We start from the raw sequence: 16,386 nt of genomic DNA on the forward strand, positions 1-16,386 counted from the left end.
TTTTACCAATAAATTTGGAAGTCGTTTATTACATAGTGAAATTTGTCAAATGATATTGGTAGAAAATTTGCAAACATGAAGCCAATTCCATTCAAAGATGAAGTTTGTTTTAAACTTAAAAAAAAAAAAAACTCAATGTAGACACAGGTTGTCCTGATACTACCACCTGTAGTTGCTGTTCTTTTTGCTAATAAAATACATAGATCATATCCTATTTGCCAATATGATGACTGCATTGGAAAGCAAACTGTTGACTTTTTGGACTCTTTGGGAAAATGTACAGCATGACACATTCTTATATCTACTTATTGTATATTTTAAAGTTTTGCCAATCAGTATTAACTCATTCATTCTTTAAAGAATACTATATTTTAATCCAAATTATAAAGGAAAAAATACATTGAGACAAAGAGTCTAGATTATAAGTCTAAAATATTCAAGTAGTAAATTGACTAATTAAGATGCAAATGTGTGTTTTTCTGTCTCAAAAATCATTTAAATATTTCTCAGTCTGCAAAATATTTTTACAATTTTTATAAACACGCAAGACTACTAGAACTTAGAGATTTTAGAAATATTTATCATCACTTGCAAAGATGAAAAGCAGTGATCTGGAGAAGTTAAGTCAATGTTTCACAACATCAGAGGGGCAGCGTGGGAACCTGAACCTTCATTACAAGAAAGTAGAGTCTCAATTCTAACACAGTAACTATGGGCCCTGTACACTGTACACTGCAGATCTCAGCCTTTGTGTAACCAAGATAGAATGTGAAAGTAGATTAATTGCAGGTAGGCATGGCAAAGATGTACAAAACATTACATCAAAACTTCTGAGGTTGGCAATTGCTAATGTTCCAACATCACATGATAGTGTATCTGTGCAAACCTCAAATTTCTTGGCTTTCTAACTTGAAGAATTTTCAAGAAGACAATTCAATGAGCATTTGTATAAATCTACCAATATGCGTCCCTTGTTTGGGATGAAAATATAGCTGGTATTTTGACTTGCAAGTTTCAAGCAAATTCAAGCAGGATTCTCTCTAATCAATTCAATAAGACCTATAGCCAGATTTATCTATTTTAAAGAAAACATCTGAAAGGACTCTTTTAAAATCATTACAGAAAATGAAATGTCAGTAATGGTGTTTTGGCACCAGAAAGTCTCCAATTAAGGAGCAAATGTAAACTTCCCCTTATCTGATTTTCAGTCACCTATTCCAGATTTCTAGGTTACCTCTGATCTTGTGTCCTTAAATTTTTTTCTCATTATATGGTCCCTATTTGTAATATTGTGTTTGATAGTATAATTCAATTTAAGAAAGTAGAAGAATTGCATGCTTTAGAATTTTCAACATTTGGAAAAGAATTTGCTTCCCGATCTTATCTACAACAGATTATTTTACATTCTCAGTCGAATACACCATGACTGAGACATTATTGTAATCAGCAGGTTGTATAGTCTTTGGAGTCATAAATATATAATGACTGTATATTATATTCAGGCACTGAGGGATCAAGTGTTGATTAACCATATCTATTCAGACTTTGGTACAATAGCCTGACCAGTCTCTTTAACAGTGAGAATTTCTTTATTATAAAATAGCATGATTTACTCTATCCTGCCCTCCTCCATTCTCTATTCCAACCTCTTCCATTTTTGCTCTGTATTATCTACCTTCATTTGATATATTATAAATTAACTTGTTTTTTAATTGTTGTTTCATATAAGTTCCATGAGATCAGTGACATTCTCTCTCAATTTCTGTACCCTCCTCGCTGAAAATGGTCCCTAAAACTAGTAAGTGCTCAATATATATTTTTGAATGGATGATTTAAAATTTTTCCTGTCTTTTCTGGTTATATAAAATCTTGTGAAGGCACTTACCCTTTTGAAACTTGAGTTTTCAGAACAACAGTTGGAAGTTTGAGTTGTGTTCCCCAGCTCCTATTGTACATCTAGTCAAAGTAGCTTCTCCTTACTCCACTGCCTCTTCAAATTTACTTTGGGGTTTCTCATGGTATATCTATGTGAAATATGAATAAGCACACTGCATGTATCTATTCACTGTCTCTCCTCTTTTACCCCTTTTTTACCTTTCTTCTCCCTTCCTCTTCCCTCTTCTCTGCCTCCATTTCTCACTCTGCCCCTCTAGACTCTCTCAGCCTTTAGTACCCACAGGTAAGCTGCTAATTACAGGTGTTGATATCTCCCACTAGGCACATACTTTTTTTTCGGAATGGCTCTGAGTTCCCAACACAAATAGCTAAAGTTTTATATTTGGGCTGTGAGGATAAATTCTCTTCCAGAAGATGTCCATTGTGCCAATTCAAATAGAATCCCAGAAGACTTGATTGATCTTCTCGTTACACACTCCTCAGCTAAATGAGGGAACCAATTTAAGCTAATAAACTCTCACTGCATTTTTGCCATACATTCCGTGGAGAAATTAGGCAGCAAATGAGTATTAGTTTCTGTTCAGAATCTAGAATGGAAATACAGTTTATTACTAATGGATCTACAATGGATTTAAAGCTTATTCATTCTAATTTTCTAATTTAATGTATGAGAAAGCTAACCCACAACAGACCAAGTGAGCTGAGTTAGTGACTAGCAAGGAGTAAGGGTAGTAGAGACCAAATATGCCAAGGAAAAAGTATAGGGAGAGTGGTTTTGAAACGACAATCATTGCTTGCACGCACTTGTGTTTGTGTTCACTTTGTTAAAGGTGTTCTTTCACCCCTGGGCTTTGCTCTGTTATTAGTCAGCAACACAGTCAACAATTACTTGGTTCAGGCAGGAAATCACATGGCAGCAGCAGAAACTAAGAGGGAATAAATGTGCAGCTTTTGTATCTTAGAAGCCTAATGACTAGGCCCGGGGAATGGTAGAAATAAGTGTTTAGGCAGGGGTACTCTTTCCTGTAGCTGGGAGAGAAACACTGAGAAGCAGATTGGCCTGAGGGGAGAGAGGTCTGTGGGCCCAGAACGAAGGAATAGGAGATTAAGGAACCATGCAGGAGAAAGGAGCAAGAATGCAGAGAAGGTGAGAACACCCTCTATCTCATATGCCTCAACTACCCCTTTGGGATGAAATGTCCCAAATTTCCAATGGACACAAACATAGTTGGGCTCAGAACCTAAACTTTCCCTCATATTGACATTTAGATTCAGCTTTAGACTTTGACTATTGGGCAGCATGGCCATCCTTGCTTCTTTCTTTGAATATCTACATAAAACTCTCTCTGGCAAAAGGGATGTTGCTGTAGTATAGCTGGTTAAGCCACCACCTGCAACACCAGCATCCCATAAGGATGCTGCTCCACTTCCAGTCCAGTTCCCTCCTAAAGTGCTTGGGAAAACAGCAGAAGATGGCCCGAGTGCTTGGCCTTTACACCCACGTGGGAGACCCAGACAAAGCTCTTCACTCCTGGCTTTGGATTGGCCCAGCTCCAGCAGTTGCAGCCATTTAAGGAGTGAACCAGCAGATGGAAGGTATCTCTCTCTCTCTCTCTCTCTCTCTCTTTCCTTCTGTCTCTGTCTCTTTCTGTAACCCTGCCTTTCAAATCAATAAATCTTTAAATCTTTTTAAAAAAAACCTCTTTGGCAAAACCATCAAATCAACTTCACAAGCCCACCTCGTTTGTTTTTTTTTTTTTTCACTTTTATTTAATGAATATAAATTTCCAAAGTACAGCTTATGGATTACAATGGCTTTTTCCCTCCCATAACTTCCCTCCCACCTGCAACCCTCCCATCTCCCACTCCCTCTCCCCTTCCATTCACATCAAGATTCATTTTCAATTATCTTTATATACAGAAGATCAATTTAGCATATATTAAGTAAAGACTTCAACAGTTTGCACTCACACAGAAACACAAAGTGTAAAATACTGTTTGAGTGCTAGTTATAGCATTAAATCACAATGTACAGCACATTAAGGACAGAGATCCTACATGAGGAGTAAGTACACAGTGACTCCTGTTGTTGACTTAACAAATTGACACTCTTGTTTATGGCGTCAGTAATCACCCTAGGCTCTAGTCATGAGTTGCCAAGGCTATGGAGGCCTTTTGAGTTCGCCAACTCTGATCTTATTTAGACAAGGTCATAGTCAAAGTGGAAGTTCTCTCCTCCCTTCAGAGAAAGGTACCTCCTTTGATGACCTGTTACATGCCCACTTCCTTATCCATCTATTTTCCTTCATTACTACAACACTTTGGTATGATGCACCTTCATATCACCCATGTTCCTAACTAGTTTCTTTTTTTTAAAGATTTTATTTTTTTATTTGAGAGGTAAAGTTACAGACAGTGAGAGGAAGAGACAGAGAGAAAGGTCTTCCATCTGCTGGTTCACTCCCCAGGTGGCCGCAACGGCCGGAGCTGCGCCAATCCGAAGCCAGGAGCCTGGTGCTTCCTCCAGGTCTCCCTTGTGGATGCAGGGTCCCAAGGGGTTGGGCCATCCTCCACTGCTTTCCCAGGCCACAGCAGAGAGCTGGACTGAAAGAAGAGCATCTAGGACTAGAATCTGGTTCCCATATGGGATGCCAGAGTTGGAGGTGGAGGATTGATCAAGTGAGCCACGGCGCTGGCCCCCCTAACTAGTTTCTTAGTAGTTTATTTCCTCTCTTGTCCTGATAAAATACATGACTTACATAGGATCCCAGGTGATTGAAAAGTTAACAATATCATTTCCGTCCCTTCAGTGATGTCTCATGTCATTCACAGTGATGTCTAACATGGTTTCCTGGCTTACAAAGCTGTTGTTACATTGGTCCCCATATACTTCTCCAAGCTTCTCTTCTACCTCTTCACTTGCTTATCATGCCACAGTCATCCTGGCATTCTCAAAAATTCCTCTACAATTCCGAGATTTTCCTATGTTAGGCTATTTTCTCTCACTCTTCCCTCTTCTCAGACTGCAGTTTTCCTTAATGTTTGGATAGTTACTTACTTCCTTTCAGTCAGACCTCAGTGTAAGTGTTCACAATACAATTTTCTGATGGCTAGATGCGATGGAGCCACCCAGTCATTCTTCACCACACAAGATCTCGCTCCTCACGATAACATTTATCGTGTAATTTTTTGCTTGGTGTTGTTTGTCTTCTTCAGTCGGGTATACGCTTCATGACAGCACACTTTCGCTGTTTTTCAGTGCCAGCACCACACACTCCCAACACCAGGTATTTAGTGGACAGTCAATTTGGTCATGGAGGAGTAAGTGAATAAAGGGAAATTCTACAGGAGGAAGAGCGATACCATGGAGCACATGGCAGGTGCCAACATGCAGCAATGAATGAGGACTCCACACACGATCCCCACGTCTGCAAATGGGAGGGTAGGCCAGCTTTGGAGAGCAAGGGGAGGGCAGACTGTGGCAGCCCACGCCGCTGGTGAAATTGCTATAGGGAGAGCCTTGCAGACCACACTGTCTTTGAGTCTGGCCTGGAGCCCTAATGGGGGGGGAGGGTACTTGCCACCTTCAGTGAAAGTAAAGCATGTTTCTTTCTCCCCTTCCCCCAACAAGGGCTCTTGGCCACTGCCAGGGAGAAGGCACCATTTTGACACATGTAGAGGCAGTGGTGGCTCTTGTTCATGTGTGTGATCAGGGGATTTTACCCTAGAGGGAAAAATCTATGTTCACTGATATTGATTCAGGCTGTGAGAATTGTTGGGGGTTGGGTACCCACGTAGGACTGTGAGGTGCCCCCATCCTCTCAATACATCATAAGCTCTTGGGCTCAAACTGCCAAAGCAGAGCACTCACAGGCAGCAGGCTCTGGGAATCTCTCTGCTCTCTCCATGGAAAGGATAAGCTAGCAGGGTGGAGCAGATCCTCTGACTGTGGGAGTCTTGTTCACTGTGACTGTGGGAATCCCGCTACTACATGATAAGGTGTGGGGTGTAGCTTGGTCTCTGGGCAATCACTGTGACTTGTGTCAGAGGCTCAGAGCTCCCTGACTGCTTGGGTGAGTCATTGTTGAGAGTTCTGTGCTCACACTGATTGCAGATTCTTTGAGCAGTTCATGTGGCAGAGTGGGTGAGTGTTTCACCCACTGTGGGCTAGCCCCGGTCATTGATCCCCTTGAAAGAGAGGAAATCAGGGTGTGATTACGCCAACAGAGGTGATCATACCATCCCCTCTGCTTATAATATAGGAGATCTATCTACCACAGCCAACTTATAATATAGGAAATCTCACCACTCCATGTCACCCCACCCTCGATACCCACCATACCCTCTAGCACTGACCAGAGCTCCCTGGCCACACCCAGATCACGAGTATTCAATGAAAGAGCAGGCACTCCACTAAGCCAAAGAGGAAAAAAGAAACAAATATTTCCACAAATGTCTAAAAATAAACACAGAAGTTTAAAAAAAAAAACGATTAAGGAAGACAACATGACTCTCCCAAAGGAAAGTTCAATATTAGAATATTAGAATATGAAGACCAAGAGATTGATGAAATGCCTGAAAAGGAATTCAAAAGAATGATCATGGGATTACTCAGAAGGAATGAGAAGCAAATTTATCAATTAAATAAATCCATACATGAGATGGAAGAGAAATTTTCCCACGAGATTGAGATTCTGAAGATAAATCAAATTGAAATATCAGAAATGAACATTTCAATATGTCAAATAAAAAATACAGTGAAAAGCATTAACAGATTTGCTCAGGCAGAAGACAGAATATCTGAGCTAGAAGACAAATCATTGGAAATACCTATCATATTTCCCCCCAAAAAAAGAAGAAATTAGAAACATTGTAAACAATGCTTGATATTTAAGGGATACTATCAAATAACAATTAGTAATAGTTATATTCATACTGATGATTATTAATTAGAATGTGCTAGACAATATTTGAATCACTGTTTATGTATTAATTTTTCACACCACTTCTCAGTGTTTTAGTTCTATATTAATTATATAGGGAAGGAGCTAAGAATCAAAGAATTAAGCAACTTATCTAAAATTCTATAGCTAGTAATTTGACAGAGCTAGAATTTGAACCCAGAAATTCTGTCTCTGAAATCTGTGCTCTTAGGAGAGACCCTGGTATACAAAAATATTGAAATTAGTCCTATATACTATCATATCCTTTATCTATTTTTTGAGTTTTATAGTATTTTTATGAGCTCTTTATATAACTTTGGTCATATTTGTTACCAGACAAAATTTTCTGAATATCACAATATGTTAATACATTTGTTGTCTTTAAATAACTGCTTCAGGTTTTTAGTTATTTAAAACTTTTCTGGAGTATGGGAGTAGTCAAAACCCAAATTCTCAGGGAACTAACCCCACATAAGTAGATAGTCTTCCTCCATTTTTCTGCCATCCAAGAACAAATCCACAGCCACTGGAAATTCTCAAATGGCCATTTTAATTTTTGTTCTGTGCATTGGTAGCACCTATATCTGAGAGGTCCAACAATCACAGACATGATGAAAGCTTTGGCTACATAGCTTTAGCTGCACTTAATTCTCTTCTACAAAGCTTGACTTGGTGGTGTCTGTCAACAGCATGTTGCATCCCATATTTGTCTCATTATTTTCAAATTGTACTTCAGAAAATGCATCTGGGCATTTTGAGACTCCTCATGAGGGGAAAAGATATAATTTGCTGGCTGATGTGATAGAGTGGGAAGATGGGCCATATTCTCTACCAGTTTCAAAGGATTATGGTGATAAAGCTTTTTATGACCAACAGTTACATAGTGCAGCAATGAACAGCTTCCATTCTAGTAAAGAATATGGCTGCACATGTTTCAAATAAAAAATAAGAGCTAGAGACAGTTCAGTGTCAGGATGGAGAGAGGAATTACAGACATTCTGAATTTAACTGATAACATTAAATGTAAAGTCCTAAAAAGACAATTTAAGAGCTTTTCCTAATTCTTTATTTGGTAGTGTCATTAGACATACAAACACTTACTGAAATTTGGTTGATTTTCCAGCCAGGATATTCTGATCTTAAAAAGGCAGATATTCTCTCCAGCTATCCAAATCAGTTTTACCACATTTTGATTTCTTTGTTCCAAAAATATGCCCACATAACTAGAACATATATTTCTAAAACATCAAGAAATATATCACTATTAAGAATTAAGATATTAAGAAATATCATCACTATTCTGCTTCTCATCAAAAGATCAAACAGAAATTTAATAGAAATAAGCCCACTTTCATAATGTGAAACTTAAGGATCAGAATACAGATATTTGCTTTCTTGAATATTTTTCTTTGGAAATATAGACAAGACTTCAAGATATTGGACTGGATGACGAGGTGAAGTAATTTAAGGAAAGAAGTAAAATCACAATTTTTAATCTATGTAATACTTATTTTAACACACCTAGAGCTAATATATAGTATAAAGAATTTAACAAAACAAGAAGTAAAACTTGACATTTAACAAAATAATTATTTCCTTAACATGAGAAAAATACTATAGCACTTTAAATACATTAAAATATAATTTATTACTCTATCTAGTAAATTATTTGTGTCATTCCTAAATGTTTGTGTGTCAATAACAACCTGGGAGTTTGTTTAAAATGTAGACTCCTAGACCCTCATCTAAAGTTTTTGACCCTGCAGATTTGGGAAAGGGTTTAGGAAATTGCCTTTAAAGCCCTTTTAGCAAGCACCATTAAAGCACACTAAACAAAAATACTACCCATATTTATATTTTCTACTCTTGAAAGGAAATCTTATTTTCACTGCATGTTTACTATGTGCCATTATCAATCTTTCAAGCTCAATGTTATTACATATGTTATTCTATGAGCCATATAGAATTTTCTTCTTCCCCAGTTTATCACCAAGAAATTAACCAAGGACGTTAAAGATCTCTACAATATTTTCAATTAGTAGATTAGAGGGAGTTGTATTTCAAACTTTTATATATTTGGAATATATTTTGATATTATTCAAAGTCACATTCAAAGCCTGGCAGTCATTTTATTTTCTTGTGATTGTTGACAGGATTTGTTACCATTTTATGCCAGTGACACAAATGTGAAAACTCTGTAGTGAATGCTTCTTGATTCAAAATTAACTTACTATAATCAGAATAATATTAGACTCTATGAAAACTGGGAACTTCTTCATATGTGAAGTTCGTAATATCATGGACCGTGAACTATAATGAACAAAATGTAGATACGGCTTATATTTGTGCATATTTTAAAATGTGAGCATTTTATTCTGCATATCCACCTCTCAGGTTAATGGGAAAGAATAGCATTGTGCATTGAAAGGTAAACCAGAGGAATTTTTTTTCAGAATTAATTAACTGAAACATGTAAAATTTAAAACAAGCTTTCAAATAAAATCCCCAGCTCTAATTAGTCCCAGAGAGAAAGAAGGAGACAGAGATTACAATGGACTAGAATACAATTTTCTTCTCTCACTCCTTGCTTTCATCTTTCTGTTTTCATTCCCTGAACAAGCTAAAGTCAAAAATTAAAAAAATACAATATGACCACACATTTAGAATACCAGAGTTACCAATAACTTAAAAGAATTTGTATTTTATACACAATCAATTGCTACCAGAGATGGCTGGAACAGAGATTCTCATCCCCCAGCTAAGAAAATAATTTCAGATGTGAGATAAATATTGGCAGTAAGCAAGCTAGCAAAGTTTAATGAAGCAGAAAACCCTATAGGCTGCTTAGGTAACTCAGCAAGGAACCTATCCTTTGTTTATTTTTTAAATATTTAGTTATTTATTTTAAAGGCAGAGTTAGAGAGAGAGAGCAAGAGAGAGATATCTTTCATATCTTGGTTTACTCCTCAAACGGCCACAACAGCCAAGACTGGACCAGGCTGAAGCCCAGGGCCAGGAGGTTTTTCTGAGTCTCTCATGTGGGTGCATGGCCCAAGTACTTGGGTCATGATCTGCTGCATGTGCAGTGAGCTGGATAGGAAGTACAGCACCCAAGGCATGAACTGGTGCCCGAATGGGAGGCTGGCACGGTAGGCAGCAGCTTAACTTGTGACACCACAGCACTGCCCTCCCCCAGTCTGCAATTAGACTGGGGTGTATATGGGTATAAAGTCCAATTCTTCCCCACCATTTCTTATTCTACCTCCTTCTGTTTCTGGGATATTGCTGGGGCAAAAGGGCTTTCAGTTTGTGAAAATGGTGAAATTCCCCCAAGCCTTTATTACACAGTGTTATCAGACCTAATGGCCCTTTGGCATCAGGCCAGGAAGATTCTTCTAGGATGTCTCCAACAAGGAAGTGGGGGATGTTGGGATGCACTAAAAGTTTAATAGTTATGAGTGAGACTTTTGATAACATAAATACTGGGCAGCTCCCACAGCATGCATCTAACGTTGCTATGTTCTTTCCTGGACAAACTTCTTGTCTTTCCATTCAGCCCCTTTCACACACATAAGCAAATGTCTATTGTCACTCCCCCTCTTCATGGAGGAACGACACTAAACCCTGCCTAGGCTTCATATCCGAGTCATGGCCCCATTATGTCGCTCCCCCTCTTCGCGGAGGAACGACACAGGACCCTGCGCTGTTCTTTTGTCTGCTCGGCCCTCCCCGGGTTTGCTGCTGGTTCTTCCTGGGTTGGCTACCGTCCCTTCCACCTCCGTGGAAGGGCGGTTCCCCCTGCCACTTTCCCCACTTCCGCAGGGGAGTGGCACACCGCCGGCCGGCTCTCTCGGGGGCTGCACAGGTGTTCCTTCAGATAGATGTTCCCCTTAGATGTTCCTGGTGCATGTTGTCTCTCTCCTCCTTTATAGTCCTCCTCCACCAATCCCAACTCTGCTACCCACATGCCGAGTACGCTGCTCTCCTGCAATCAGGAGCAGGATCAGCTCCTGCAGGTCATCACTCAAGTTGGCAAGAGGCAGCTGCGTAGAAGTTGTTACTCCCTTCTCAGCGCCATATTGTGGGAGAGCAGATGCATAGAATAAGTCTTAATTCCAGCAACAGTCTACTCCGAGTTGCTCCCCACAGTCTATGTTCCTAGCTAACAATTCTCCCTCATAGAAGTAGCCCATAAATCTTATGTGGGAATAAATAGTGGAGATCTATCTTCAGTAGTTTCTTTGAGCTAGCATGTGGGCATTGAGCTGGTTTGGGGTATTCTTTTGATATCTGTATCCTGATGTTTGAAGAGATTGTCCTGAACAATCCAGAGGACCGGTCATATCATCTGATGGGATAGGCTGGAAGTCCTTACTCATGACCATCTGGAGCTGGACAGCTTGTATTATTTTAGAGGCAAAAGGAACGAGGGCATTAAAGACATGATCCAAAGAGAAGTAGTGAGTGTTTGGAAGTCCTAAAGCCAAGGAGGGAAAACAGCCAAGATTTCTATGACCAGATGTAAGGCTAAAAATTCTAACCCTGTTTGTCCTGGTCTTGGAGTTGTCTAGCCTTGTCCAGTAAATATCAGATATCATTTTGTAACTATCCAGGAGATCCCAAAGAACATTCTTCTTGGAGCATGGCACAGCCAACTACTTAGGTAGAGGTTAGTGTATATAAACCCAGTCTGTTTTGAAGGACAATGGAACCCAACGAGTTATTCTGATTTTGGAGGGTGAAGAGGTTGGCTGTGATCAGAGTGTCAAGTCCAGCTAATTCAGTAGACAAATTAGCAAAGATCTGATTTACTGAAACTGCCCCAATTGTTCCTACAACCCTGCTACCTAGATTGGAGTGATAACTCCCACCAAGATGGGAAATGGGGGGCTACTCTTTTAGAAACCTGAGAAGTGGTGTGTAAGAGTTGGTGTGGAGGCTGAGGCATTGCCAACAAATATAGTAGATAACACATAGGCCTCTGTGCAGGACCCTATCCAATTAGTGGGTCAGCTTTGGTAAGTGAAAGTCCCAAAGGACAGCAATTAATGTTATATTTGAAGAAGCATATTGTAGCAAAGGATGATGCAAATAGTGAACTCAAACAAGGGTGCTACTATGGGAGGTGTTATTTGACTGGTCTCCCCAGAACATTATATGCCGGATGCGGTCAATGTCAGTCCAGGTCATTTTCCCATCCTTGTGAATGAAGGAGCAATTATTTATCCTCTATGCTGCCCCGATAGGAGTTGGCCATCAGAGATAGGTGTTCACATGACAGAGGATTTCCCTGACAAAAACTCCCACTAAATTTAAATTGATGTATCATGAAAAGTATTGGCAGGGACTAGGGATGAGAGAAGAGGCAGTAGGGTTTGAGGAAGAGTGATTATTAGTGTGTATAGTGACCATGAATTTGAAGGAAGAATTATTTAGGGAACTCATATAATACCATGGAAAAACTCAGGAAAAATTGGGGTAGTGATGTAGCCTTTTGGTTGAACTTTGTATAAATAGGCCCCAAGAGAGGGAATGAGAGGTCATCTCTCTTGAGTGACACATGTATACCTTTATGCCTGACCTCAACCCCTCAGAGAAGTTGGCCATGCTCTCCAGAAAACCCCCACACTTCTAAATAAATCCAGTGAGAATGCATGTAGGAAATGGTGGCTAACAAATCAACTACTGCCTGAAGTTGTCTGATAGAAACATTAACTTGTAGCGTGGGTTTGAACCATATTAGCAGGAGAGAAAAAGAACTCTGTAGGAGGACATTTTTACTTATATTGTCTCTTTTTAAAGAATAGGCACAAGTCTTCCAAGGATTACATTGACTAAGTCCCCTTTGATACAGAGTCTTGGTATTCAGATAATTGGCCTTTTTGAAGCAAAAGGCCTCATATCGCCTTTTGAAATTAAACTAAAGAAATACAGTATTCTCTATCTACCACAATGACTGAATGAGGGAAAGATCTTCCATAGAGAGCCTCAAAGGAGTTTAGGGAGAGCTGAGAGAGGGGCCCTGTCTTATTGCTGAGCAGGACAATTGGGGAAACACAAAGTTACTCTTTGTTTGTTTCCTCACAAAGTTTTCATATATTCTTCTTTAGGATCTGATTGGCCCTTTCTACTTTACCAGAAGTCTTTGCTTTCCATATGGAGGGAAAATAGTAGGTAATTCCTAAAGACTTGGAAATCCCTTGTAGAACCTAGGAAATGACATGAGAGTTTGTTATCACTTTTCATTGATCGTAAGAGACCAAAGGGAGGAATAACTTCCTTTAGGAGTATTTTGGCCACTTCCTGAGCTCTTTCATTCCTGGATAGGAAATCCTCTACCTATCCAGTAGAGGTATCTATGAGAACCAGAAGATAATTATGGCTAAGTGAGTGTAGAGGTCGGGACCCTGGGAATTACTTATTATTTATAGTGCACAAAATGCAATTTTAGCAGACTTTGTTTTGTTTTATTTAGCCATTTCCAGAGGAAAAAAAACTTTGAACACAGCTCATTGCTTGTCTCTTTAAATGGCAGGAATTGCATAAACTTTTTGTAATTTTACATTTTAAAGCATGAGGAAGGTATGTTATCGCCTCTTGATGACACTATCCTCCCATTGTTTCGTTGATTTATCTGGGTTTGACAGTGACCTTAGCGCAGAGGCCCTAGTCGTAGCACCCTTTAACTGGACAACGTCTATATTTTCTTCTCTTTTCTAAAGGAGGAGACCTTGTTATATCTCATCCTATAGCCTGATAGAAGGGCTAAGCTATTTCACTGGGCCAAGGGATTCTAAATCTGTAATATCCTATTAGTCTGAGAATGCCCAGAGATATTTTATGGTTGTAGAGGCGGGAGTTAGTTGTACAGCCTTTATCCCCTTGGGGTCAAAATCCATGCCCTGGTAGTGAGGATAAACCTCAACTAGTTACTTCCTTGTGGACCAACTATACATTTTCCCTGGACACCCTGTGGTCATGTTTTGCTAGGAAGTTAAGGGTGCTAGAGTCTCAGGTGGGTGAACAAATGAGCAAACAAACCAGTCTCAGGTGGGGGAACAAATGTGGAAGTCACCTATGTGTTGGATTATCTTTCTATCTCCATTACAAGATACATCCTTGAGATCCTCTGTATGGGCCTGGCAAATAGATAAGGACTGCCCCTAGATCCCTGTGGCAACATTGTCCAAGTTAGCTATGGTTTTAAGCCTTGTATGCTAACCTGTTCAAGGAAAAATACAGGAGGGGTCTAAAGAATACAGAAAAGAGCATCCTCTAATATTCTAGACTGAAAACCACTTAGTATAAAGGCACATTTCCCTTAAGATCATGTTAGGGTTCAGCACAATGGAATCAATATTATGATTGCCTTATTAATGGCCCACAAATCTTGTACCAATCTATTGTACCTCTTTTTCTTTTGTACTTGTATAAAAGGTATATTTCAAGAGGAATTGTAGGATGCTAACAATCTTTGCTGGAGAAATTTATTGATTCAGGGTCACAGGCCCTCTCTGACTTCTGGCTTTATAAGGTACTGTTTCCAATTTGAAAAACCATTATGGTCTTTAAGCTTAATCACAATCACATGGGCTTTTAAGGCTTGGCCAGACCTGTGGGTTGACATGTACATCTATTTATTCATGTGGGGTACTGGAAGGTCTGGAATGACATATGTAAAAGGGTGAGAATTTGGCTGTCTTCATATGTGGAGAAGGTTACCTGGGTTTCTAAATTGCTTAAAAAGTCTCTTCCCAGCAAGGACATGGGACATTCAGTCATTAACAAGAACTAGTGAGAAAATATGGTCTGGGCCCAGGGACAATATAAGGGGGGCATGAATCTCCTTAAGAAATGCACACATTGACTCATCATTATTTGGCTGAAGTGCAAAGAGAGCAGCTATGAACAGGAGATTAGAACAGAACAGGCAGCCCTCATATCTAAAAGAAAATTCATGGTCCTATCTTCAGTGTCAAAATGACCTTATTGTCTGTCTCCTCAATAGCAAAGATTAACCTAGGAGCTGGGCAGAGTGAAGGGCTTCTTCAACTTAGGGCAATAGGGTCATCATATCCTACCATAGAGTCCGTCAATTCTCAGGGAAATTCTGTTTCCAGTAGCCTTATTTTTAGCAGAATGGGCAAGACATTCATGGAAGCCAATATTCATCACAGCAGCTATTTGCCCAATTCCCTGGCTTCCCACATCCTTGGAAGTTGCGTTTCAGGCATGCACTGGCCTTAATGAGTTTTTCTGAGGGCAGGTAACCATGGAAGACAGCAATCAGCCTATCTTTTCATTGCTCCTTTTGCCTATCTCTTCTCTTAATGGTGGTCTCTGTTAAAGTAGACTGTGGATACAGGCTTCATTATGTCAGTCAAGGATATGCTTGGTCCCATGCCCAATTTTGAAGCTTACCTCTAACATCAGAGGTGTTTGGATTTTCCCTGGACTCCTGTTCTATGGCTGCTAGTTAAAGTTTATTGGCTACATCTTGCTGGCCTAAGATCTTGTCAGTATTGAGTCAACATATGTTCCTTGCTACTTCATCTGGCAGAAATATTATAATCCTGTTTAGGCTCATCTATTGCTGGGCTGTATTTGCAGCTGAGTACCTTTCATTTTGCAGATGTAAGGCATTTGTATAATCATGGACACATTTTTGTCTTTGCCTGTGAGTTAAGAAGCTGTTTATGAGGAGAACTATATCCTTCCTGGTAATGTCAAACGTGGAAGTCACCTTATACCATTGATTAATGAATATTTAGGGTAATTAATGGAACTCTGCTTCACCCTTTAATTCCATTTAAGTCCTGAATTGAAAAGGGGACTTATACTTTGATGGAGTCAATTGTACTGCCTCCTGAAGGGGATATATTCCCATGACTTTTATACTTGGACTGGACGGTCCAGTCCCTGAGTAAGGGAGAGCACCCCCATTTCAGGAAGGGGGGGGTATAGAGACTCTTTTATTCTTGAAAGGGGTTTTCCTGTGATGGAAGTTCTTTTGGCTCTGCTTCAAGGTAGGATCTTATGGTTGATTAAAAGTAAAACTGACATAGCCAGGTCTAGCCTGCAAACCTTGCAGAATTCATGATAGTCTCTTAATACCAAAAAAGCCTGAACATAAGGGACTTCTGTCCATTTACTGTGCTAATCTCTCTTGCCTTATCACATTTTTAAAATGTGCTATTATTTGTCCAAAGAAGTATGTAACAGTTTGACTGTTTTTGTAAGTCTTCTTTTTCTTATGATGGTTTTTGAGTCACATAAAACTTATGTTAAGTAATTTTGTATATTTTACTCACATTATTCTGTCTTATGTCAATTTAATTTGCAGGCACAGTCAGCAACCCTAAGAGGATAGTTCTAAAATTTTGTCTTGCCTATATACAGTTTAGGCATTTTACAAGTAAAAATGTCATACTCAAACTCATCTTATCATGAAAATATTATCATTAACTCCATTTTATAAATTATGAAAATTATGGCATAAAGGTTAATTAGCTCCCTATAGCTATACAACTAATACATACTTAGTAGA

Source organism: Oryctolagus cuniculus, chromosome 11 (assembly GCF_051225735.1).
Source record: "Oryctolagus cuniculus isolate XC-2025 breed Fujian yellow rabbit chromosome 11, ASM5122573v1, whole genome shotgun sequence".
Lineage (NCBI taxonomy): Eukaryota > Metazoa > Chordata > Mammalia > Lagomorpha > Leporidae > Oryctolagus > Oryctolagus cuniculus.